The sequence below is a fragment of the Podarcis muralis genome, chromosome 6 (genome assembly GCF_964188315.1).
Source record: "Podarcis muralis chromosome 6, rPodMur119.hap1.1, whole genome shotgun sequence".
NCBI classification, from domain to species: Eukaryota; Metazoa; Chordata; class Lepidosauria; order Squamata; family Lacertidae; genus Podarcis; species Podarcis muralis.
Window position 1 is genome coordinate 72,533,962 of NC_135660.1, and position 26,264 is coordinate 72,560,225.

The 26,264-nt window shown below is 40.8% G+C and overlaps 1 long non-coding RNA gene across 1 annotated transcript in view; it reads right to left on the minus strand.

Annotated features, from left to right (window-relative positions):
- The window catches only part of LOC144328044 (uncharacterized), a 174,430-nt gene that overhangs the window by 91,548 nt on the left and 56,618 nt on the right, over positions 1-26,264 (minus strand). The gene's annotated exons all lie outside the window — the stretch shown is intronic.

Genomic DNA, 26,264 nt, shown 5'->3' on the forward strand with positions numbered 1-26,264 from the left:
TTATTCCCAAGCGGGGGACAGGTCCTCGAATCACAAAGAAATTTCAGTGAAATTCTTACGGGTGCATCAGTTCTTATACAGGGTTTCCACCATGCTTACTTAATTTTCAGGAGAACGAGGAATGTTTGAATGGTCCTTTCATTCTACAATTGTTTCACAAGTGGTCTGCACTCTGCATCACTCCTGAACACCAGAATTCAATTAAAGCCCAGGGAAATACATTATGAAGTGTTTCCTCCGATGGGGCATTCCCAGTTCAAGGAGGATGAACAGACAGGGAGACTGCAAGGTGCTGGAGTATGTTTAGCAGAAAGCAAAACATGCATACTACCTTTGACCATGAATTTTTAGAATGACCTGACAAGCAGAAAAACAAAAGCATCTTTCATGGGGGAGGAAAGCTTTTGAGAAACTGGAGGACAGATTGTGGCATTCTTCCATGCAATAAGGGCAAGTCTCCCACAGGGATTTCTGCACAAGAACAAGAGAAATCAACTAAGCAGTTCCATGACTGTAAGCTGTGCAAGAGTTTTTTTTCTCTCCCCTCCCCCCATACATTCTGGATGTTTCCCAAACCAGTTTGGTGGGGTGGAAATGCTACATTAGCTTCCCAGTTTGTGCTTGAACTGCACTGGCGAACACCCCCCCCCCTCTTCTTCCCAGTAAGCAACTGTGACCCACTTGCCAGGAAGCTAGCATAGTGGCTCTGTTGCACCTCGTGAGCGGCTTCTGGACTAGATGGGGTTTTGCAATTAATTCAGAAGAGCTCTGAATTTTTATGTTCACTTGCTATGTTTTTATGTTCACATTGAGTTACAGTGGTACCTCAGGCTAAGAACTTAATTCGTTCCAGAGGTCCGTTCTTAACCTGAAACTGTTCTTAACCTGAGGTACCACTTTAGCTAATGGGGCCTCTCGCAGCCACCGCACAATTTCTGTTCTCATCCTGAAGCAAAGTTCTTTACCAGAGGTACTATTTCTGGGTTAGCGGAGTCTGTAACCTGAAGCTTATGTAACCCGAGGTACCACTTTACATGTAAATCAGTTCATATTTTCCAATCTTACAAGCATTTCACTTCCTTCCCTGTACTGTTGACTGAATGCTTCCTGCTTGAATGCAGGTGATCAGACCAGGCCTTTGTACTCTAGGGTGAATTCTTTCATATCTCTTCTAGAATGCTAGTCCCAATACATCCAGTAATTGCAATTGGCTTTTTGGCAGCTGCCTATTGCCTTCCTTAAAATAAACACTAAAGAATAAAATCTGGAAAAGAAAAATGTTTAAGATATGCATTTTGGAGGTTAGCAAATAGTTTTCCTTTATGGCTGACCACACAGCTTTTTAACTGAGCAAAGATTTTGAAGTCTCTTGTTATCTTGACTGCGCAGGCAGTGTAGTTTGCCTAAGGCTACCTTAAGCGAATGAACTATCAACTTAATTTCTGCCTTTTTTATAATAAAACCTAATCTCATCAGAATGTAACTGTGTTATATCTATTCTGCAACACATATAGCTGAAAACAGTTACAGCCAATTTCTCCTTGGAAACCAAATGGCACAAAGTATATATTACAAAAGGAAAAGTGGGTTGGTAGCTAAGCCCCCCCTTTCTATATTTACCTCTTTCATTTTTGTTCGATTAATGCAAATTGTAAGCTCTTCCTACACAAATAAACAGTTGTTGCTAAGCTATCTATATCTTCTGTGGCTTTCATTTCTATATGAAGGCATTAATTGATCTAAGACAGCTCCTTTTTTTAAATCCAGGATTCAATGTTTAATTATGGGTAGAAGGGAGTTAAAATCCATATGGAAATTCTGATCCCAAATACCTTTCTCCTAAACCCTATTGTGTGGAGCACAAACTTCTTGGGGCCTCAAATTTCAGTGGCACCCTGTGTGGCACTAAAATTCAACAACCCTCCTCCTCTCACACTCCATTCTAAATCAACACCCCCTGTGGCACCCTTGAGGCTCTGTACCCAGTATGACCAAACTTCTTGTGCTCCCCTAAATCCGCCTCTGTGTGGTGATTCTCTGCTGCACCATGGCGAAGGAAATGCAGAAGGCCTGGGATCAGCACCAAAATATCAGAGGTGATTTGTTTTAGACAAATGAACAGTTGAACTAAAAATGTAGGGAGAAATGGTGGCCAGGCCAGCTATCTCTACAGCAGTGTCCTTTAGCATCTTTAATATAAGCATGGAGCAGAATCTAGAAGGAGTTAGCTGCACTGGTATATGCATGACAAGCACGCCTAAGTACTCTGGATTGCATTCATGGGCATTACAGTGGTACCTCAGGTTAAGAACTTAATTCGTTCCAGAGGTCCATTCTTAACCTGAAACTGTTCTTAACCTGAGGTACCACTTTAGCTAATGGGGCCTCCCATTGCTGCCGCGCGATTTCTGTTCTCATCCTGAAGCAAAGTTCTTAACCTGAGGTACTATTTCTGGGTTAGCAGCGTCTGTAACCTGAAGCGTCTGCAACCCGAGGTACCACTGTACTATTATAAGAACATAAGAGCCTATTGGAACAGGCCAGTGGCCTATCTAGTCCAGCATCCTGTTCTCACAGTGGCCGAACCACAAGCAGGATTCAAGCACAAGAGCCAACATGCGTTTTCCAACAACTGGTATTCAGAAGCATTGCTGCCTCCAACTGTGGAGGCAGAGTACAGCCATTATCAGGTGCAATCACTAAAGTAATAACTCACATTCAGAAATATTGAATGTGGATACAGTAGAAACGCAGGGGATGTGCTTCCAGGCTCACTATTTTTGAGTGGGATTCAATCCCATGCTGGCAAATTCGGGAGGCACAATTATATTTGATTGGGAGTCCTTGCACAACAAACCTACTGGAAAGTGTGGGATAACATTTGCTTTGACACATCATTGAACCTCACCGGAAATAAACCAGAATGAATGCCAACCTCATCTAATCTCCTTGCAATCAAATCAGGATGAGTGCTCAATAAACAGGTCATCTGCAGGTACCCCCAGAAAGAAATATAACACAACTATGCCTTCTCCTCAGTTTACCCTTGTCAAAAATGTCACCAGTATCAGAGATATCAGAAAAAATATCCTCTCTCCACCTAAGTGTATAAAAGAAGCTCAAATATTAGGCCTTTTCACATATAACACTTAACCAATCCTTGATTCAAGTCCAGATTCTTATCGTCTCAGCAGAACTCAAATGACAAATTTATGCCTCTTTGTCTAATGGGTGTGAGAGGCTGCCAGACTTTTGCTAGTGAACCTTTGTGTTAGATACATTTGCAAACAATGTATTATATGGAGCAGAAGCTGAGACTAAGGCAGGCTTCTCTCTATAAATCTATATTGTTCCAGGAATGCAGCACTTGATTTATACCAGCCAAAGCTCTCATCTAGTAAAGAAAGGGTTTGTTTCTGTAATCAAATGCAACATATGACACTTTACCCTTACTTATTGTGCAATCTTTTCCCACTATCCTCTGATTATGCTTAATGCACACTTTTAACTTAAAGTGGAGGTTCAGGAACACAGGCATCGTTTCCTAGGTCTTTAAAATATCTATCCATATTTCTTTATTAGCAGCGTGGACTTATGCACCATACAAAACTAGACCAATGGAATAGGGATAAGCTTGAAAACCGCTGTGACATTATTCAATTTTCCGCAGCCATTCCATATACCAAGTTGCTCCTTATTTACACATGGGGAAATGCCTTTCTGTATCACAAATCAACCCAGAAAACCTCTTGCATTAGGCCAACTGAGGGACATGTGAAAGCACCTTTTGATAAAGAGCATACATTAGGAAGATAACCTGATATATAATAGACCTCTCCCGCAATTTGTTTGATCCATTGCTTTCCTGGAAAACAGCATTGAAAATTCGAGGCATGATGATGCCTGTCTGTTGCAAAAGAGGTCAAGCCACATTGTGCATATATCCACTTTCTTGATTTTATGAGCCTCTTGAACACACTCCAATTTGTACATTAGGGAATAATAAATACATAGAATTTACAGCATATAGAACCTGTTACAAAACTCTTTACTAATTTACTTTTTTTTAACCCTCTGAATGTTGCAGCTAAGGTTGCTCCTGGGTATTTTCTGTTAAAATTTGCGGTTGAGGGTGTTTAAATCTAATCTTAGCACTGAAGACATGGAAGCACACTGAAGCACAGCCAAAATGAGTGTTTCTTTCTGTTTTGAAATTCAAGGTTCAAAGAGTTTAGGCTAAATACTGCAAAACAACATTGCACGGCAAGGCACTTTGCTAGTCAAACCCACCAACCATTGAGTGGGGAGAGGGGAAGGTATCTGGCTGCTACCTTTCCATTCTAGGAGTACTGGTGGGTGTATTGTCACCAGTACCAGCTGTATGAAAGTGCATGGCTGATGGCTGGGATGTTTTCTTGACATGAGAGTGACATCAGAAAGGAGGCAGAAATCCAGAACAACCAGAGGTGAACTGCTCAGTGTGAAGGGAAAAGAGTAAAAGTAAAGCCCACCTTGGCTTAAAAGGTGCACACTGATAATTCTCACAAATGTTATGCATCTGACATTTGGGAAATATAAGAACTTGGGGAAATTCATTAAAATCCAATTTCAGGTAGAGCAGAGATAAACAGCATAGGGCTCACACACCCTGTTTAGCTCAGTGGAGTTTTCCTGAGCCAGCCCACCCAAGCCAGCCATTCTGGGGAAAGTACAGGAAGCCTGCGACATACACATTTTTAACTTGTGCACATTCAGCTTCACGTGCTTGACAAAAAAAGAGACACATTAAAATTTAAAAGGGGGTGGGCATCCAGGAAAAAAGACTTTGTGATCCCTTGCATCATGACACCCAGTGTGTTTTGACTATGTGTGATTTTGGCTTTAGGCAAGATCCCCATGGAATGTAACCCCCACGTTTGTTGTGGGCTGAAAAGCATTTCCAAGGGTATGACTTTGGTTGGTCTAATATGCCCCCCTGCCAATATACTGTTAGTTACTTATTTATTCCTATTCAAGCAGACATCTGAGAAATGCCTTGTGCATGTAGCCAACCCATGGTAGAGCAGCTGGCGCAGGTGCCCCCCTCCATCATGCACATTCCTCCATGCAGGCAAAACCCCAACTGAAAAGCCCAGACCTCACATCACATCATGTGATGTGATCAAGGCTAAAGAAATGTATTGATCTACTGCCACCAGAAGATGATCATCCCCTAGCGAGGCATGTGAGACAACCACGAACATCCAGAGATTTGTGTGTACCCTCCAGGTGAATTTTAAATATAGTCCAGTGGGTGATCTCAAGTAAATCATTGCAATGATTCTCCCTTAATATGTATTTCATTTATTCCTTTTCAAATGTAACGTTCTACAAATTGCATGAACTGAAGATAACAACTGTTTATATCATTTGCAGACGTAGACTCATCTATTGTTTCCCTACATCCCGAATATTATCCATAACTTTGCTTTCTACTCTCTCAGCATTTCTGCTAAAGCACCTCCCTTAAATCATACCTATGAATCTCACCACAATGAAAGGAAGAACTGTCTGCACTCCAAAAATTATCATCAGAGCTTTGCTGAGAAAGTCTATCCAAAGTGTTACATGACCACACAGCTGTGATTCATGAACGCAGCCAGACTCTTAAATTAATTCTTAATGGTATTTTGCTAAATTTGAAATGCAGTTCCATTACTACAGTCCATAACCTAAATCTTGCTATACAAAAAAGACCACAAGCCAAAAATAGTAACAACAGTGGGGCTGGAAGGGGGAAGCTGTGTCATGAAAACAATTTTATGTCAAACAAACTTAACCACCTAGGTTACAGATTACTTCAAGGATATATTGATTTTGCATGTGGATGTGAGAATGAAAATATTTGACGCCCAAAATGGTAGATACACATATGAACCACTTAGCTTCTTCCAGCTATGAACAGGAATTTTCAGTGAAGGTGGTGTTGTGTAGACCAGATATAGAGGACCTTTGGCCAACCAGATGTTACTGAACTACAATGTTCATCATCTCTGGCCATGGGACATGCTGGATAGAGTTGATGGACATTGTCATTCAGCAAAAACTAGAGGGCCAAACATTCTTCGCATCTGGTTTAGATTGAAATGTTCTTGTTGCACTCTATTTCTAAATACTGAGTAGAACTAGTGTTGAATACAACCTGAATTGTTTAATAATTCTCCCCCCTCCTTTTTCTGTATTTTAATAAACTGAAATAAACTATTTACTGTTCAGTTTAACCCCCTGATATTTGCTATTGTAGGGGGTTAAGCTATAGTGAAAATTCCCATCTGCTACAACAACCTGGTATGGTAGGCTGATATTATTAATAGGTTATTACAGATTGAGGGGGCAATGAAGCAGAGATGAAAGTTATCTAAGGCCACAATGTTTTTTGTGGTTGAGGTAAGATTTAAAATGGGGAATTTCAACCTTACAGCTTAGTTCTCTTAACTCCACATGCCAAAATAGGTGTTTAGGTATATAAGTTAAGTTGTGTGTGTGGTTTTCTTTTAAAAGTTCAAACATTTGGATCATTCTCAGCAACCTTGTATTACATTACAGTGGTACCTCGGGTTAAGTACTTAATTCGTTCCGGAGGTCCGTTCTTAACCTGAAACTGTTCTTAACCTGAGGTACCACTTTAGCTAATGGGCCTCCCACTACCGCCGCGCCGCCGGAGCACAATTTCTGTTCTCATCCTGAAGCAAAGTTCTTAACCTGAAGCACTATTTCAGGGTTAGCGGAGTCTGTAACCTGAAGCGTGTGTAACCTGAAGCATATGTAACCTGAGGTACCACTGTATGCCAATCTTTTAAAAGTTTACTGAAGAAATGAAAAATGTAAAACTATTTCTTCAGGCCCTTGTCTGGTTGTTAGAGCTAGAAGGTGACAAATTAAAAACCCGTCACCAACACCAGCCAGAGAAATAGTGTATTGTCAAACCTTACTTTGATGAGCAAAGGGCTTTAAAATGTGAAATACAACTCTCCTCTAAAACACAGGTCTCCATAATCTGGGGGGTGCCTTTTAAACCTCCAACCATGTCAGCCAGATGAGAGGTGCCAATATTTTTTAAAGCTTCTCCAGCATTTTAATACTGTCGTAAGTTAGGACAGGGTTGGGTAGGCAGTGTGCCTGAGTCCCTCCTAATTCCTGGATTCAGAAAAGATCCGGTTGTTGAAATAGCAAGGCCAGGTTCTTGGTAATGGCCCACTAAGTATGGGTTGTTAAGGTAACAAAGGAAGTGGCTTTGTACCACCAGACAAATGGGTGACTCCACCCACCTGGCTGGTTGTTAGAAGGGCAAAAGCCAGGGTTGAGGTGTGTGTGTGTGTGTGTGTGTGTGTGAGAGAGAGAGAGAGAGAGAGAGAGAGAGAGAGAGAGAGAGAGAGCGCTAGAAACAGGTAGCAGCCTGAAGCTTATGAGGGAAAGTCATGATTGATTTCGGCTGGAATCCAAGGCTGTGGCCATAGAGAAGCAAGGCCTTCTTGGGGTGTTAACACTGTGAGTCCCTCCATCACAGGCTCAGGTTGTGTATATGTGCAAATGAACAAGTGCTATTTTTATAGAAAAAGAGGTTGCAGAAGTCACCATGAACACCTCCCTTGTTCTCTTAGAAAGGCAATGGTGCCCATCTGAGAGGTGCTAGAACTGAGTTCCATCAAGTTCTGGCTGAAAATATTCCCTGAAATGAGCCATATATCATAAAGACACCACAGTCTCCACTCTCCCTCATTCCTTCCAAGGAAACCAAACACTGGGAAAGTGCCTGGAACCCATGGAATCTCACACTGCTCAGAGATCGGAGGTTTGTGCAATAATATCTTCCCTTTCCATCCAACAGGCAGCTTATTGTCCCTTTTGCTTTTCAAATCTACAGAGTCTCCTGGTGTCCTGACATTCTTAGAGAACTCTCCAGCTCCACACAAGTGAACACTCGGGATTGCTGAAGTTATTTACAGAGAGAAAAAGAGAGAGAGAGAGAGAATAGGAGAGTTAGAGCCTATAAAAAGATGTTAATTATGTGCTAAAGTCTGAATAATTAGTTGCAATAAGCCACAGACTGAGCTCTTTAATGACTGCCTGCTCATTTGAATTATATACAGGCTACTCATTAGAAAAAGGGAAAGTTTTAATGTGGGATGTTGTTGTCCATTATATCAGATTATTCACTTTAAGAATAAGTAATGTATATGGAACATACTGGGCACAATCAGTAAAAATTAATAACAATTAAGACACATAATTAATTTATTTGTAGAAATGTATATAGTGCTCAATCCAGGGCTTTTTTCATCCAGAACTCACTGGAACTCAGTTCTGGCACCTTGCAGGTGGGCCCCTTTGCCATTATAAGGGAACAAGGGACACATTCATGGTGAGTTTCAGTACCTCTTTTCCTAGAAAATAGCACTGGCTTGATCATATACTGTATAATATCTGACTCCCTATGCCAACAGAAGCCCTCCTAGAGTCTAGCAGAATTGTCTGCAGCAAAACTGGCTTTCACTTCAATGTTACTGTGCTGCATAACTCATTACAATTACACAATTAAACTGATAAAAAAATTCAGTTTGTTACTCAAACAAGCAGATTTTAAGCATATCACTCAACAATCACAAAAGTAGTGATGAACAACCTACTGCAATTATGTTCTCCAGTCTCACTTCAGCGTAATTGTTTCATGATAGGAAAACAGAAGTCTACATTTAAAAGACTGGCATCTAAAGGTATTATTTAAAAAAATACCCCCTGAGAAATAAAATTGACAAGTCACAATTAGGATTCCTTCAAAGTACATTAGTTTTGTTTACTCCCCCCCCCCCCCGCTTCTATACACAGTACAGCTACATTAGAAATATCATTTTAAAGTAATTGTGTGCTGTCTAATCACCTCATCTGTCATTGAATTTATTGGAAGATCAGTTAGAGCCAGCTACCTTAGACTTGCTATATCATAATTACGTTGTTGTTTAAGAAGAACCCACAGAAAATGAAAATGAAACCCACAAAATGAAAATCCAATTAACCTAAGGACAAGAGCAGTGGAAACTTGGCAAACTCTTTGGTTAACACTTTCCTTCCTAGTATTTAACAATTACCTCAGACTCATATTATCTTAAAGCTGTATTGTGCATATGCTGCAGCACTTGTGGGATCAATGGGGAATGTGCACAAACCATGGTGATTCTGCGCTAAAAGACTTCAAAAGAAAACATGACAAAGGAGGTCAGCAACAGAGTGCACATTTGATGCAGCAAAGTCAACATTTCAAGAGAAAACATTACTAAAGGAAATCATATATAAAATGCGCATTTAAAACAGCACAATTAACAAGAGAATAAAATATTATCATAAACACAGAACATATCTGCTGCTGGTACTGCCATTCTTGCCAATGGCAGCCAGCGGCTTCGGAAGCTCAAGCTTGATGAAATGGGTCTGCACTAAGAGACAGACAAGATGATCCTCAAACTCATGTCTGTCCATATTCTGTTAAACTGAGCAATATTGCAAATTTCTTCATTGTAGTCAGTCACAGGAGTATTTTGTTTTCGTTATTTTCTTGAGAGAGATATTTTTGTAACTGCACCCTAATTACAGCCATGCAAAGCAGCATTTTCTAAGAGTGCTGAAAGCTGGAGTGAAGTTGTACACTTTATGGATTGTGAAGATGCAAACATGGTCACAAGATGATTGGTTGTCAGCTGATTTAGACCATACCTTCTATACAGAGACATTTTGGTTGGTCAGTCTAGCTGGCATGTACAGAGATGCAAGAACCCCGACAGAGTATATAACCCAAACCTGGTGGATTGGAGTGCCTGTAAACATCTTTCATTTTTACATCTTTATCAGGGTTTGGTCACCCTGTTTTATTTACAAGTTGCCAGTCAGGAAGTCTTGATAATCCAACCTAGAGAAAGGTATGGCAGGTCAGCACTTGCCACTGGTGAGCAGCCTTACAGAAGCCAAAAGTTCGTCCCGAGGTGGCATGTTTGTGGTGGATGCCACAAATCAAATGACTGGAATATACATAAAGGACAGCACTGGGAGGGTGTACCTATTTATGGCCCTGGAGTAATGCTTCTGACCAGGAAACCCTTCAAAAAGAATGGCTAGACGGAAAGACAGCTATCACCCCCTAGGAGACTGAACCAAGCAAGCCAAGAAGGAGAAAAGAAGCTGGACCGCATGCTGACTTCTCCGGAGCCTGAATGGCTCAGATAAGGGCTTAGAGGGAATTCTTCCATCAGATCACAACTCCACAGATGAGAGAACAGAGCAGTCAATGGAGCAGGACTTAGCCTGGTGAGCATATAGCTAATGGTTCCCCTCACCCTACCAGACACAGCTATCTTGAAAGAGAGAGATGCGCAGATCACAGGGTACCTTGGGGTGAAATAAAGAGGTATCTTTTATAGCTAAAGAAACCTAAATGAGGCAGAATTCCCCATTCAGAGGCTTTTATGTAACTGGAGGTTTGGTCCATAAAATATTAACCCGATCAATGTTAAGTTACACCACTAACGGGGGGAAGAAATGATACGTTTGGCCAACATCAAACTTTAAAAGGCTTTTAAAACACTGTAGCATTCCCTTTAGCCACTATTTATAAAAAGAAAACATTGGGGGTGGGGGGAGAGAAAAGAAAAGAAAGCAGCACATGGTGGGAAAGTATCACTCAGGGTCAAAACGTATTTCAGACATTAAGGAACATTATGCTCTTGCTTTGCTAGAGATAATGGGGGGGTGGCATACACTACAGAGGGAATGCTACTCTCATCGGATGTACATCAGGCAGTGGTCAGTTTCAGCAACATCTCCAAGTAGAGGAAATGAGCCAGAGGAACTCTGCTGTGTTGTCACTTTCTTTGAATAAAAGCTAACTGCATTTTGTGTCTCAAGTTCTTTCCTGCCCCATGAATGATCTGTGCTTACCTGACAGCTCCTTGACACTGCCTCAGGTGGCAGAAGCCCTCAAGGGCTGAACGGGAGATGCCACACCCTGCTCTTCCCTGTTCATGTGTGACAGTTTGTGTTGAGTGTGTCTCTGTGGTTGTGTGGGTGATGTGGGTGTGTCTCTGTGTGTATAGCTCTGTCCACTTTAGCTGGCCTGCCCTCTGCCCCAAGATACCCAATGGGCATCAGCCAGCTCTACTTAACCTCATTGAGATCATTCCCTATTCAGGTTTTCTCCCCACCAAATTGAAAAGTGGTAAAGAGAACGAATTATTTCCCTGCATTCCACACAAGTTAACGCACAATTCAAAAGCAGCAGACAAATGGAACAGCTCTTCTGTTGAACTGTTCCCAAATGGCACCCAGGGACAGCAATTTTGAGAAAAGCATTTTGTGGTATTAAACTTCCATATTTAGCATCTCTCTCTTTCTTTTCTTTCCCCCCTATTAATACATCCTTCAGCGCTCTACAATGAAAGTATGCCCTCTAGTATAGAAAGCTATATGCAAAGCACACAATAGTATTGAAAGCTATATGCAAAGCACACAATAGTCACTAGCCAGCAAAATGGGTATGAAATAAATGTGTAGGTTTGCTATCAATTTTAATGGGAGCCTGTAAATCCTTTCATAAAATAATTTATTGGGCAAAGGTATTTTGTGATTAAAAGGGGGTTTTCCTTGGATTTAGTGGTGGGTAACATATTTTTAAATATTTGAACGATGCTGACAATGCAACAAAACTGAATGTCATTATGAGCCAAACTGCACATGGCAATCCAAATGGGTTGATGGGCAAGAGGTTGGATTGAACTGAGGCATCTCTCTGCCCTCTTTTACCAAAGCCTACTATCAGTGCAATCTGGGATTGCCTATCCTCCCTGCTGGCAAACAAATGTATGGACAGTCAGGGCTGAGTTGTCGTGGATTCTCTTGGATCCCAAACTGCTCTCACAGCTGGTGCTAGCCAGCATAGGGTCTGATTCAGAAATTAGGTAAACCCTGGATAGGATTGTCCTTCCCTTGAAGGAGCAGATAAATAATCTGGGAGTGCTCTTAAACACTGCCACTTGAGACTCAATTACTATTGGTGGCCTGAGTGTTTTTGGCCAGCTTTAGTTGGCCATCCAGCTATGACCATTCCTGGGCAGGAATAGCATGGTTGCAGTAGTCCATATACTGGTAACCTGATTGGATTATAGCAGTGCACTCTCCTTGGGGTTGCTGTTGAAGATTTCATGGAGGCTGCAATTTTGGGGATTGAATAACCATACCCAATGAGTGCTCACTAATAGTTCTTTGCCATCATCCTGGAAAAAGGTGACAAGTGGACTGTAGCAGAGTTCTGTCCTGGGCCCATTGTTGATCAATGTCTTTATAAACTACTTGGATGAAGGAACTGAGGGCAAGCTCATCAAATTTTCAGGTAACGCAGAAGGGGTAACTAATGCCGCAGAAGACAGAGTTGGGATTCAAGATGACCTTAACAGATTGGAGAACTGGGCCAAAACTAACAAAATGAATTTCAATAAGGACAAATGTAAGGTTCTACACTTAGGCAGGAAGAACCAGCTGCACAAATATAAGACAGTGGATACCTGACTTGCCAGTAGTACATCTAGACTGTATCAACAGAAGTATAGTGTCCTGATCAAGGGAAGTCATAGTCCCACTATATTTTGCCTTGTTCAGAGGACACCTGGAGTACTGTGTCCAGTTCTGGGCACCACAGTTTAAGAAGGATATTGACAACTTGGAGCGCTGGGCAGAGGAGAGTGACCAAGATAATCAACAGGCTGGAAACCAAGCTTTATGAGCAATGGTTGAGGGATTTGGGTTTGCTTAGCCTGGAAAAGAGAAGACTGAGAGGAGATGTGATAGCCACCTTCAAATATCTAAAGGGCTGTCACATGGTAGATGGAGCAAGCTTGTTTTCTCCTGCTCTGGAGGGTAGAAGCCAAACCATCGGCTTCAAGTTACAAGAAAGTAGAGAACCCTTGCGGTCCCCTCCAACTCTATAATACTATGATTCTATTATTCTTTAATGCTTCTATTATTTCTTTTTGTATTTTCTTGTATTAACATTTGAATTCCATGTAATTAAAAAAACACACTTTACAATTACCAAACAACAGACAGAAAAACCATTAAGTCCATCAAAACGCTTAACAATTTTCAAGTGATTAGAGGGGGGGAGCCTTTGGCAATCTCTGATCTAGAGGGCACCAAGTTACAGAAAGCTCCTCTAGTATGTTACCTGAAGAGGAGTGGACTGCAAGCTTTACAGGTTAACTCTCTCTCTCTCTCTCTCTCTCTCTCTCTCTCTCTCCCACACCCACACCCACACCCACACCCAATAACAAGTTTACTCAAGGGTCATTACAACATGTGGCTGTTGAACTGTAATTACAAAGGAAGTGGATTGGCCAGCCATGTTAACGAAAAGACAAAGGTGGATCTGGGGGAGCATGACTGGTTTGGTCATACCAGGCATGGAGCTTTTGGGGCTCCACAGCAGGCACCGCAACTATGACATCCAACAGGAGGCAAGAGGGTGATGGATTTTGGCGTTGCACAGGGCACCACTGAAATCTGAGGTGCCAGGGTCTGCAACAGAAAAAGATTTGGTGCAACAAATTCTCTTTGGTTCTGTTGGGACATGTTTCGAGTGCTGAATTAAATCTTGTGGAGGCCCTTAGGCAGTCAAAATCTCGGGGGGGGGGGGGGGCTCATGTGTGCGCTCTAGTCAGATAACATTGAACTAAGAAAGCTTGATTGTAATTTTCTTTCAAGATCAAATCAATATTGTCACAGGGGCCCTAAAAGGTATAAGGCCCATAGGCCCATGCCTATTCTGCCTACCTGGTAACCCAGCACTGCATGTTTTGTGAGCAAACATTGTAAGTTCCTAAACATTAAGTACAAATAAATATATTTATTAACTCTGATTTCCAGAACTTTCTCAAAACTGTTGCTTCTAATCTCCCTGAGAAACAGAGAAGAAAGGCCTGCCCACCAAATGCAAACATGTTTCCAAATTCATGCAAATTATGCCATTTATATGTAAATAATATATGTAAACTGAGTCCATCCAGCTCATATATTTATGCAGAATAAATCACCCACTCCTTTTTGGGATGAATGATAGTTTATCTAAAATAAGTATGAATTCCCTCCTATCTGAATTTTTAAAATCCCATTACTATGGCTGAAAGATGTCATCCATCACCCTCATGATGATAAATATCTAAACATCCTTTTACTCTTCCCTTAACTTTTGGATGGTCAGTGCATTCTCTAGCAAACTCACCATCAAATATAAGGACTTCATTATCCTTTTCCCTAAAAACAAATTTCCAAACTGTCAAATATGGTTGAACAAGGGTGATTTCATTTTCTGATACTTTTAGTTATAATAGTTATTCCTTCATTATGATAATCATTACAAATGAGTATGTGGTCAGTAGTTTCTAGCTGTCATATCAATTATACAGCTTTCTCTGTTGTCTCCTATTGTGTCCAAGCTTACCTTTTATTTTATGCCCAATAATGAGCTAAACCTAAGCTAAACATTTTTATTTATTTAATGAATATAGGCAATACATGTGCCATACAAACTCTAAATGATTATATACGAACATTATTAAGCATATTGTTTAGTGCAATACATCCTATTATATAAACTATTCAATGTTCCTATGATAATACAAGACCTTTAAGATTATATCTCATTTTCTCTTTAAAATGTAAATGTAAATCTATTATCTATTAGAGGTAAATCCATTACAAATAGGAATTACCTCTAAAATCTTATATCAAATATTTAAATAATTGTGTTTGCTTATAAAAAATGGAAATAAATTTACATTCATTTCCTTTATAGCAGTGAACAGTCTAACCTTAAATCTGTTATACCTAGTTCTTAGATAAATAGATGAATTCCATTCAATCATTTCTTCCCTTATCATTTTATATGAGCTTATCATCCCAGCTAACTTTGTCAGCTAAGCATTTATAACCACAGTATAATAATCATATACCTTTCACGAATGACGCTCTGAAATAAAAATAAAATAAAACGTATAATAAAATGTTTCCCTTGTGGTTAATTAGAGCCTTCCCTAAATGTTTCTTTTTTGGTTGATTTATTTATTTTTAAGAAACTTGTGGAAACATGCTATCAGCTGCCCTTGTGAATTTATTCCTGGGAGGTAGTTTATTTCAGAACATCTTTCAATCTAAAATGAAAGCGTAAACAAGACTGGAACACCTTTTCAGAATATTTTTCTAATATGGTTAAAGGCATTCATTTGATTTACGAAAAGGTAATTGACTCATAAACTGCAAATTGTAGTTTTGAAACAACCAGCTTTTAATTGGAGTTGTCCATTCTAGATGGATACTTATTAGCGATATCAGAATATAGGATGATCCATTGAACTGCTCTGCTTAAGGCAAGCACTGGTCCTCTGCTTGTGGCAGTTGCCGACCAATGGAGAACTTCAAACAATCAGAAAAGGGAAAAGGAAAGCCTAGGGGCATGGGTTGCAATTGAAAAGCTGAGCTCTCCCCACCAAAATGAGTTACAATTAAAGATGCTTGAGGAATTCAATCTTTGCAAATTCCAGTACAAATTGACCTCATCTGTATCTCTTTGACTAGTGTGGATACTGGAACTTGGTGATCTAGCAGCCTTCACATTTCCCAACTGTTCCGGAGCAGTTATTGACAAAAAAGTGTATCAAAACACATTTGAAAATGCCTATTTTGAGAGGAAATGTGTACTTTGGGGAGAAACAGATGAAATCCATGAGAAATATATTTTGCAGCACTACCAATAAAATAAGTGGCATCTCCAGCCTCATTTATGTTGTCCTTAAAAGTGAGAGAAGCATCATGACCATGTCACACTCAGCTCCTGATAAACTGTGTCCAGGACGGGGCAAAACAAAGGCTGAGAACCAGGAAGCAAGATGAATTTGTTCATGGCCAACAAGAAATGACAAAGGCATAGTCTCCCTGGTACCCAGAGCTGCCTGATCTGTGTAGGGGGCGGGGTCAGGATATACTAGTGGACCCTCTCTGGTCTGTTAGTGCAAGGAGGTTTCCAGGCTTTTGTTGCTGGTCTTCCTACTGTTCCAACCTTTGGCCAGATCTGGCTTTGCACAGACCTACAATTCCCAGCACCCAACTGCCGTTCCCATTATTCTTTGAGGAAAGCCATGTGCTTTAAATTTGCCTTCAGGGTATGGTGTGTATGCAGACAGTATCTCTTACAGACATTCTGTGGGTTGCCACTGAAGGCTCAAAGTGCTTGTGACATAAAGGTAATCTCTACCCAGGAATAGCAAACACAAGAAGATGTTGGAAGTCTTAATTCTCTTTACAACTAGTAGCACCTTCCTTAGGATGTAACCACATCCTTTGTCAAACATCTAGGATGAGTACATCCCTAGAGTAGGTGAGTTGCTTAAAATTATCCCCATCCCCTAAATAAATTCCATATATGTTTAGGTCAATTACTTTTTTAATCAAATATTTTCAGACTTTCACCAACGGTGGCATTCTGTGGTATTTACCTTTGTTTCTAATGATTGAATTAAAGGCCAGACAGCTAATCAATCAAAGGATGTAGACATCCTTGTTTTCTAAATCATTTCATATCAGTTTGAGAAGTATTTCTATGCCAACAACCTTCCAAGTTAAAATAATATTGAATGAAACTGATAATTAGAATCTTATTTCAACATTGGTTGTGGTTGCTTTTTTATTTTTCAAAAAGCTTGTCTTCTGGTTGCAGTCTTTAAACGAAGAGTAAATAGAACAATGGGCCACCACAAAAATTGTCTAACCTATAAAGAGAAGGGCGGCTACTACATAACCTGGCTCGTAACAGAAGAGTGTAAATCAACAGTGAGGCAGAGCACAAAGGCGATCTGCTGATCAGAAGAATAAAACACTGCGGTAGAAAGATGTGCTCTCTGGCTGACTACAGTAGATAGATGGGAGAGAACATGAAGAAAAACCATTATAATGGAAGGATAAATCAGTAGAGAAAAGATCAGCAGCAAAAAAAGGGGGCTACAATAAAGATGACATGAAAATCAAGGGACAGAGCAGTAAACAAAAGTAAAATACATCCACAATGGACAGAAACAAACAACGTACTGTCCTAATGAATGCAAAAAAAAAAATCCTGTCATACCGCAAAACATAGAACAAGTATAAGTTAAGGGGTGCGGAAGTATTCATGTGAGAAGAAATAATTACAAAAGACAAGGAAGGCTCACCAAAACTGGACACCATGGAACAAGGAGAGAACAAAAGACTTGCATAAAATATTTGCAGAGCATAAAATAGAAGTGTATTCCTTTCTGCAATTCAACAAATTTTAAAGTCCCATTTATAAGAAAGTATCAACCAATTGTGTCCACAGATGGTTAACATACAATACAGTGGTACCTCAGGTTACATACGCTTCAGGTTACATACGCTTCAGGTTACACACTCTACTAAGCCAGAAATAGTGCTCCAGGTTAAGAACTTTGCTTCAGGATAAGAACAAAAATCGGGCTCCGGCGGGGCGGCAGCAGCAGGAGGCCCCATTAGCTAAAGTGGTGCTTCAGGTTAAGAACAGTTTCAAGTTAAGTATGGACCTCCGGAACGAATTAAGTACTTAACCTGAGGTACCACTGTACCAACTTCCTGTCACTGCAGGGCCAGTATGATGTAGATCAGGGATGAGGAACCTTTGGCCCTCCAAATGTTGCTGGACTACAACTTCAATCATCCCTGAAGACTGGTCATTCTGCTTCAGGTTGCTGGAAGTGGAAGTCCAGCAACATCTGGAGAGCCAGAGGTTACTCATCCTTGATGTAGGCAAAGGCTTCAACCCAGAGAAAATTAGTCAAATCCCATTGACATCAGTGGAACAAGTTGCTTGAGCTTGATATAAGCCTCATGATCAAGCCCAGCCCTACCATTAGAGTGAGGTAATTGCCTCAAGCAGCAGGTGCTGGGTGGCAGGCAGCAGTGACCTGCTGTACATTCTTCCTGAGTTCACCGGGCATTCTTCTATTGTAGTATAGAACTGTGCATGTCACGCAACCTGTCTTGTACCACCTGCTTCCCTCAGAGGTGGCAGAGGACTTCTCCAAGTGGAATTGTGGAGGGGGAGCTCTTGTCTTTTGCCTAAGGCAGAAAAATATTTTGAGCCAGCTCTGGCCACAATTGGACTTAAGCATGATATTATCTAGAGCAGTGTTTCCCAACCGGTGTTGCCTTGTGTTCCGTGGGAGGGAGGCGGGCGACTCGGGCGGCGAGAGGCGGGGGGGCAGCGGCGAGCACACGCGGGGCGGCGAGCGAGCTCCCTCCCACATCCCATCGCCGCTCGCTTCGGCCGGCCTACTGGAGGAAGGCGCGAAAACCTCGCGCATGCGCAGGCCTTCCGCCTGCGACAGCCCAGTAGGCCGGCCGAAGCGAGCGGCGATGGGATGTGGGAGGGAGCTCGCTCGCCGCCCCGCGTGTGCTCGCCGCCCGACTCGCCCGCCTCCCTCCCACGGCACACCAGCCTACCTCCGTGTGCCTTTGCCCAAAAAAGGTTGGGAAACACTGATCTAGAGTGTTCAGTTTGTTATTTGGGTTCAAATTGATGCTCCACTCAGAAAGGATACCTTGCCACTATAGAGACAGTGCAAATTTGAAAGCCAATTCTGAAAGTCAGAAATTAGAGTAATTCAAAAAGAGTGGAGCATATTACGCCTGCAGAAGGTTTCAACACTTCTCGTTATAAGACGTGCCTAATTGTTGAGGATACATAAAGAAATTCTTCAAAAATATTTTTGCTGAACCCATCTAACAATGAATACATGTTAATTTGCCTGCAAAACTAGCCTGCCTTATTTCAGAAGAAATAATATTGCTTGAATCTCACAGGACTTCTGTTGATTCGCACTAACCTGGCAAATCTAATTAGTTTTGCCATGAGCATTTGTTAAGCAGATGCCTGATTTGAGTGTGTTTTTAGCTTAATGAACCTGTTCCAACCAGACAAGAAATTGCTCTGATGAAACCTCTGCCATTATCAAAGCTAGGCCTCCAAGTGATCCATCCAAATTAGCAACTTTGTATTTAAGAGATCTAAGCATTTCCACAGAACTGTTGAAACAGTTTGTTCTAAGATGTAAAGGTACTGTAGTTCTGAAATGAAGGCAAAGCTTGGGACGTCTGGGACAAATAATGGAACTGGTTTCAATAGCCTGTTCACCCCACTGTACTTTGAGGACTTTTAAATGCAGGCAGACAGGTATGTCCCAGTTCAATTGCTCACCGTCTTCTTCTTAGAATACAAAAAAGGGAGGTGTGAGGAGGTCAGGGAAACAAGCAAATGAAAGATAAGTTATGGGAAGCTTCGATTTTGTCTTTTCTTTTTAATTGTTTCTATTTTTCTGTTTTTTATTGTGGTGTGTTGTTTTGCTATTGTTTAATTTGGTGTTTTTTCTTTTGTATTTTTGTAAACTTAAAACCTTAATAAATACTATTTAAAAAAAACAAAAACAATTGCTCACCGTCTTTCCCATCACGATGCCACATTAGACATAGAAATAATGTCTGGACATACAAATACTGGGCTGAATGACCGCTAACAAACTCAAATTGAATCCTGGGAAGACAGAGGTTTTGTGGGTATAGTTCCTGTATCTCAGAATTGGGTGGGGTTGCATGGAATGAGTGCATAGATTACAGATGCTTTAGGGTGCATTCAAATGTGGGGAATATTGCATTGGTTTTCTTTATTATAATGTCTGAGCTTCTGTTCCATTTCATAATGATTCTTTCATACTGCAGCACCTGTTCCATTGTATAACTGTGGCTTTTTGACTGGTACACTGACATGTTGAGCTGAATTTCATTCACAATAGGCGTGCTCTACACTACCAAGACCTAGTTAAATGTTTTAGCTGTGACTCGTGAGAGGGCCTTCACAGTGGTGGTTCTGCGGTTGTGGAATGCCTCTCCTCTTAAAATACTGCTGGCACCTAAATTGGTTGAATTTTGGCTCCAGTTAAAAGCTTACCTCTTCACTCAGACTTCTAATTGTGTAGAGTTGTGTGTGGGTGTTAGGTCCCTGATACATGGAGAAAGCATGTACTATTTCATTATTTAGATACTCTGACCCGTGAACAAAAGAAAAATCCTGCTGGATCAGCCCAAAGAGCCTTCTAGTCCAACATTATGTTTTCACTGTGGCCAACCAAATGCCTATGGGGAGACTTCTCAAAGGACCTGATCATAGCAGCACACTCTCCACTTGTGATTCCCAGCCACTTGTATATTGATAGAGGAGTGAGAATATGCCCACCATGTCAAGTAGCTACTAAAAGCCTTTACTTTCCATGAGCTGACCAATCCAATTTTAAAGCCATGCAAGTTGGTGGCCATCACTATGTCAGACCAGATTCCATAGATTTGCTGCTATGTGCTGTATGAATAAAGGACTTTCTTTTGTCTTTCCGGAATCTTCCAACATTCAGCTTTACTGGGTGGCCCTAGGTTGTATAATTCTGAGACAGATTTTCTCCAACCTGTGCATAATTTTGTATTTCTCTTTCATACCCCACCTAATAATAATAATGATAATAATAATAATAATAATAATTATTATTGTTATTATTATTATTATTATTATTATTATTATTATTATTATTATTTATTTATACCCCACCCATCTAGCTGGGTTTCCCCAACCACTTTGGGCAGCTCCCAACAGAATATTAAAAATATGATAAAACATCAAACATTAAAAACCTCCCTCAACAGGGCTGCCTTCAGATGTCTTCTAAAAGTCAGGTCGTTGTTTATTTCCTTGACATCTTATGGGAGGGCATTCCACAGGGCTGGCACCACTACAGAGAAGGCCCTCTGCCTGGTTCCCTGTAACCTCACTTCTCTCAGTGAGGGAACCACCAGAAGGCCCTTGAAACTGGACCTCAGTGTCCGGGCTGAACGATGGGGGTGGAGACCTCACTCCTCTTTATTTTCTAAACAGCCCCAGATGTTGCAACATTTCTTCAAAGGGCAGATGTCCCAACCCCATGATAATTTTCCAGCTCTGTGATATCCTTTTTGTGGTTAAGTGACCAGAACTATACACAGAATTCCAAGTGTGCTCTCTACACAGATTTGTATTACAATATTATGATATTGGCAGTTTTATTTTCAGTATATTTTGTAATAATCCCTAAAATGGAATTCACCTTTTTCATAGTTGCTGTACACTGGGTAAACATCTTCATTGAACTACCCCCTACTACCTACCCCAAGGTCTCATTTCTGGTCATTTACCACCAGTTCAGACCCCATGAATGCATACATAAACTTAGGGTTTGTTTTGTCCCAATGTGTACACGTGCTTACACTGAACTACATTTTCCATTTCACTGCCTGTACACTCAGTTTGGAGTGATCCTTTTGGGGGATTATTTATTTATTATTATTATTATTATTATTATTATTATTATTATTATTATTATTATTTTGTTTTAACCATCTTGAACACTTTGGTATCATTAAGAAACTTGGCTACCTTGCTCCTCTCCCTTAACTCTGGAGTGGTTATGAACAAGTTACAAAGCACAAGTCCCAATACTGATTCTTAAGGGACTCCATCTCCCACATCTCTCCATTGAGAGATTTGTCCCTCTCTCTAATTCCTGTTCCTTAATCAGTTCCTGGTCATAAGAAGACATCTCCTCTTATTCCATGAGTTCTTCAACGATCAAGAATAGCACCTTGAATTGAACAGCGGTGAAAAATGGTCCACAAATGTTAGAAATGGGCCATATTCCAAAAGTCACATGCAGTTGAACTAAAATCTAATATTTCTAGGTCTTATTGGTTTTAAAGGGAGAGAGTGGTTAATTCTCACATTGAAATCAATGGGGCTTAGCAGTGCTTAATTTTGGCTGGCTCGAGCCCACAGTTATAAGTGAATGCTAAACTGACAAGGAGGCTGTTCTGTATCTGATGCCATCCTACCTTTCTAATGCATACTCAAACGAAGAAGTGAAGAATATTTGAATCCAATTTTTTAATGATGCAAAGCTAGGAAGGACGATAGGAACTATGAAAACCAAAAATTTCATCAAAGTGACCTTGATAAATTAGTGTAATCATCTGAGAACTATAAAGTGGACAAGTGCAAGAGATCACATCCAGCAAATGCATACAATAAAATGGGGAATTAGGCCTGTCAAGGAGTTAGAAGCTGCAATGAATCACAAGCTGAACTTTAGAGAGGGGCATGGTGCAGCAGAAAGGAAGGCCAATGACATCTCAGAGTGAATTGGCCAAAAGGAAATTTTAAAAACTCAGCACTGGACTGGCCTTGATTCCGATCACCTTTTTAAGGTGAAAGGGGTGTTCAGAAAAAGGCAACAAGGAAAGGGCCACTGTCCAGAGAGAGTTAGGCTGCAATCCTATGCACAATCAACTGCTAGTAAGCTTCATTGTACACAGTGGGATGCACTTCTGAGCAAACCTGGATTGCACTACACAACACATACCTAAAGCATGCCCAGTGTGATTTCTGGGATTTAAGAGTACTAATTTTGACTAGCTCATACTCAACATATGCAAGGAGGATGGGAAATTAGAGTCAGTATCACATTTCCTGAAACATAATCTTGGATCTAAACCTCTGTACCTGATGCCAATTCAAATATATCAGTAAACAATGGTGTTACAATGATTTTGAATTTAATATGACTAGGAGAAGAAGAGTTTGGATTTGATACCCCGCTTTATCACCACCCGAAGGAGTCTCAAAGCGGCTAACATTCTCCTTTCCCTTCCTCCCCCACAGCAAACACTCTGTGAGGTGAGTGGGGCTGAGAGACTTCGAAGAGGTATGACTAGCCCAAGGTCACCCAGCAGCTGCCTGTGGAGGAGCGGAGACGTGAACCCAGTTCCCCAGATTACGAGTCCACCACTCTTAACTACTTCACAATACTGGAGAGAAATGTTTTAACTATTTTACTTCTCTGAGCTGTCATTGGGATATGGACATCCAAGGACTCAACAGCATCTTCGTTAAGTATAAAAGCTGCTTCACGGATCATAGATCATCTTTCTAATAATAGGTGTAAATTGCAGTCCCCATGGGGAAGGGAATACAGAGTGCACAGCCAGGCAAGTGACCATCTTGTTGCCAGTAGTGTCAGGGAAGTGAGATGGGGTAAAAAGCAATGAGAATAGCCACAACAATCTAAAGAGAACTAAGGTTCAGAATGGAATGGGCTGCCCCAGAGAAATACTATCTGTCATGGGATAAAGCAGCCTGTGGCGTTCATACAGAGCCCCTGGTCGTTTCACGGACTATTGACCTGTACACCACTGCTTTATTCTTCCGCTGCCACCAACCAGGTTTCTTCTAGTGAAATACTGGGTCTCAGTCAGGTTGTAAAGTCAACAACGAAGATTAAAGTTTATTGAAGAACAAACAAGTTTTAAATATGTTCAGAACAGTTTCTCAAATGCGCACCCTTAACTAGATGTGGCACTATCTCACACTGTCACACTCTTCTCTCTCAGTTCTATCCCTGTCTCTCACTCTGTCACAACCACTATGCTTGACTTTTTTCTGCCTCTGGCTGACCCTCACTCCTCCATCTCCTAATGGTAAACCCTGGGTTGAGCCTCAAAACCAGGTAGGCTTCACCTCTGAACTTTCTCATTGGTCAATCTACATTAACCATTTCCATCCCCCTGTACAAACATAATCACAAGGAACGGGCAAACGCCACATCGCCTAATGTAACTGTGCATTTTATTATTTTATGCAAGCTCTCCTTGAGGATTGCTCTGGATTGAATGGTGGAATACAAATCCGAACTCCAAGTCATCTGAAGGCAATCCTGCATAGGGATTTTTTTTTTAATGTTTAATGTTTTATTATGTTTTTATATATGTTGGAAGCTGCCCAGAGTGGCTGGGGCAACCCAGTAAGATGGGTGGGGTATAAATAGTAAATCATCATTATGGAATGGGACATCCCTGTTTTCATCAGAGAAATGTTGGAGGGCATGCAGACAGCCATACAAACAGTTACTATGGAGAACAAATGATGGGGTGTATATGTTTCTGGACTGTATCAATTCAGACTGGAGGTGATTTGAATTTTTTTATTTTAAAAAAATTATCTTCCAAGGAACAACAAGTCTGAACCTAGAAAAGTTATAAGTTGGAACAGCAACTTCTCAAGCCTGGGAAGTGGACACATAACATCCTCTTCCCAGGGCTTCAGAAAGCAGCCTTCACCAACCTGCCTTGCAGTTAAGTGGTGCTGGTCACTCTGAGTAACAGGAGCACAATAGAGGACCACACTGCTGACCTGGCAATTCATGTCCCGCCACCAACTCAAGCAGGTTGCCTCAAAAAAGCTCTCTCCCCTTGCTCTGCATTTCTAAGTGCCCCCCCCCCCCACTGCTAAAAACTGGATGGAAACACGAAACAATGAAAAAGGAGAAGAAGAATCAATAATCAGACTACAATAGGAGAGGCCAGCAAGAGGAAGCTTGCTCAGGGGAGTGGAAACAGGTCCTCGTCTGATGGATTGCCTCATGTGTTAATGAGATTCCAATTCTAATTCTTCTCAAAAGGTTACAAATATATCAGGCATTCTTTTAAATATCATTTTGAATATATATTTTTTCCAAGGCAACAAAGGAAGACACAAAGACAATCATCTCAAGGGAGAGGCAGGGGAGCAAAAGAGAGAGCAGCCTAAAATAACTGAGCAATAAATAAACAACACTGAATGGTCTGGTCTGTCTCTTTTAACAAAATGTATCCCTATCCAACCTCCAGCATGAAAAACACAATTTGTGGGTAAATAAGTTGCAAAGAATGCTGAGTCACAGGAGACTCAAAATGCAGGAAAGAAGTCGTTGTTTAATTGCTTAATTAATTTTGGCCGTTTCCTTTTACTTTCTCATTTCTGAAAAGACAACTGCCTGCATTAGTAAGGTGAACAGCATGACTCAGATATTAACTTGTGTTTTTCATGTGGTAGTGCTTGGGCATTTAACACTCTCATTTTTTCCCCTTTGGCTTTCACCTCTTGGTGCCCTAGATGTTAAATGGAGATGATCCCTGGCATACACTATAACCTGATCAACTAAAACTGCCCATCTGTAAAATTCCTTTCTCCATCTGTAATTCCACAGCACTAAAGGCTTTATGTAATGGCTTGTCCAAGCTATAAACACTTTTGAATGACCAAGAAATCCACATTCATTCAGCATGATCCTTTCTTCGTGAACTGGAAGGTTATTGCTGGTGCTGACATTTTAGTATATGTGACAGATATTGGTCTCCTGTGGAAAATGCTGCATTCAAATGATGGTGCACTTTATTCCTTCTTCTAAAGATTCTTCCCCATTCTCACTGGATGTATGTCATAAAGAACAGATGCATCCTGGAATATTTAAGAGCTAAACAGGAGACAGTCTTATAACACCCATATTTTCACACCAATGGTGCACACCCCATCCCACAATGTCTGGTGAGCCTTCAATAGTCTAAGCTGCACTGGCTTCTGAAGTAATATCTGTTAATATGTTGACCATGACAGGGGTGCTACTGGTGTGTTGTTTTTTAAAGTACAGCTCAAAATGGATCTAGATGTACTCATAGAATAATGACAACTTGAAATATCCTTGACTATTATCTCCAATGGTACACAATCATGTTCTCATTTAGTTATCTTAGAGGCATATCTGAGGAGTATTTCAAAACGATGGGTCTAATTCTTAATTATTGCTGCATACCCTCCAATATTTCGCTGATGAAAATAGGGATGTCCCATTCCATAGTGCTAATTTTACTATTTATATACCACACATCTTGCCCCAGCCACTTTTGGCAGTTTCCAAACTTCCCTGTACAGGTTTGCCTTCAGACAGCTCGGGGGTTGGATAACTCCATACCCTCCAACATTTCTCCAATGAAAATAAGGACATCCTAAGGAAAAGCAGGACATTCTAGAATCAACTCAGAAACCAGGACAGCTTCTCTAAATTAGGGACGTCCCTGGAAAATGGGGACACTTGGAGGGTCTGTAGCTGCATTTTGGTTCACTTATTGTTTCAGAAACTGCAGGTTTGGTAATTTGCCTTTAAATGTGAACTAACTGAATTTCTCCCTCATCTCATCATACATGAATTCCCATCATGTTCTAAAAGAGCCTTTGCCAAACTGTTTTTTTGGGACTACCACTA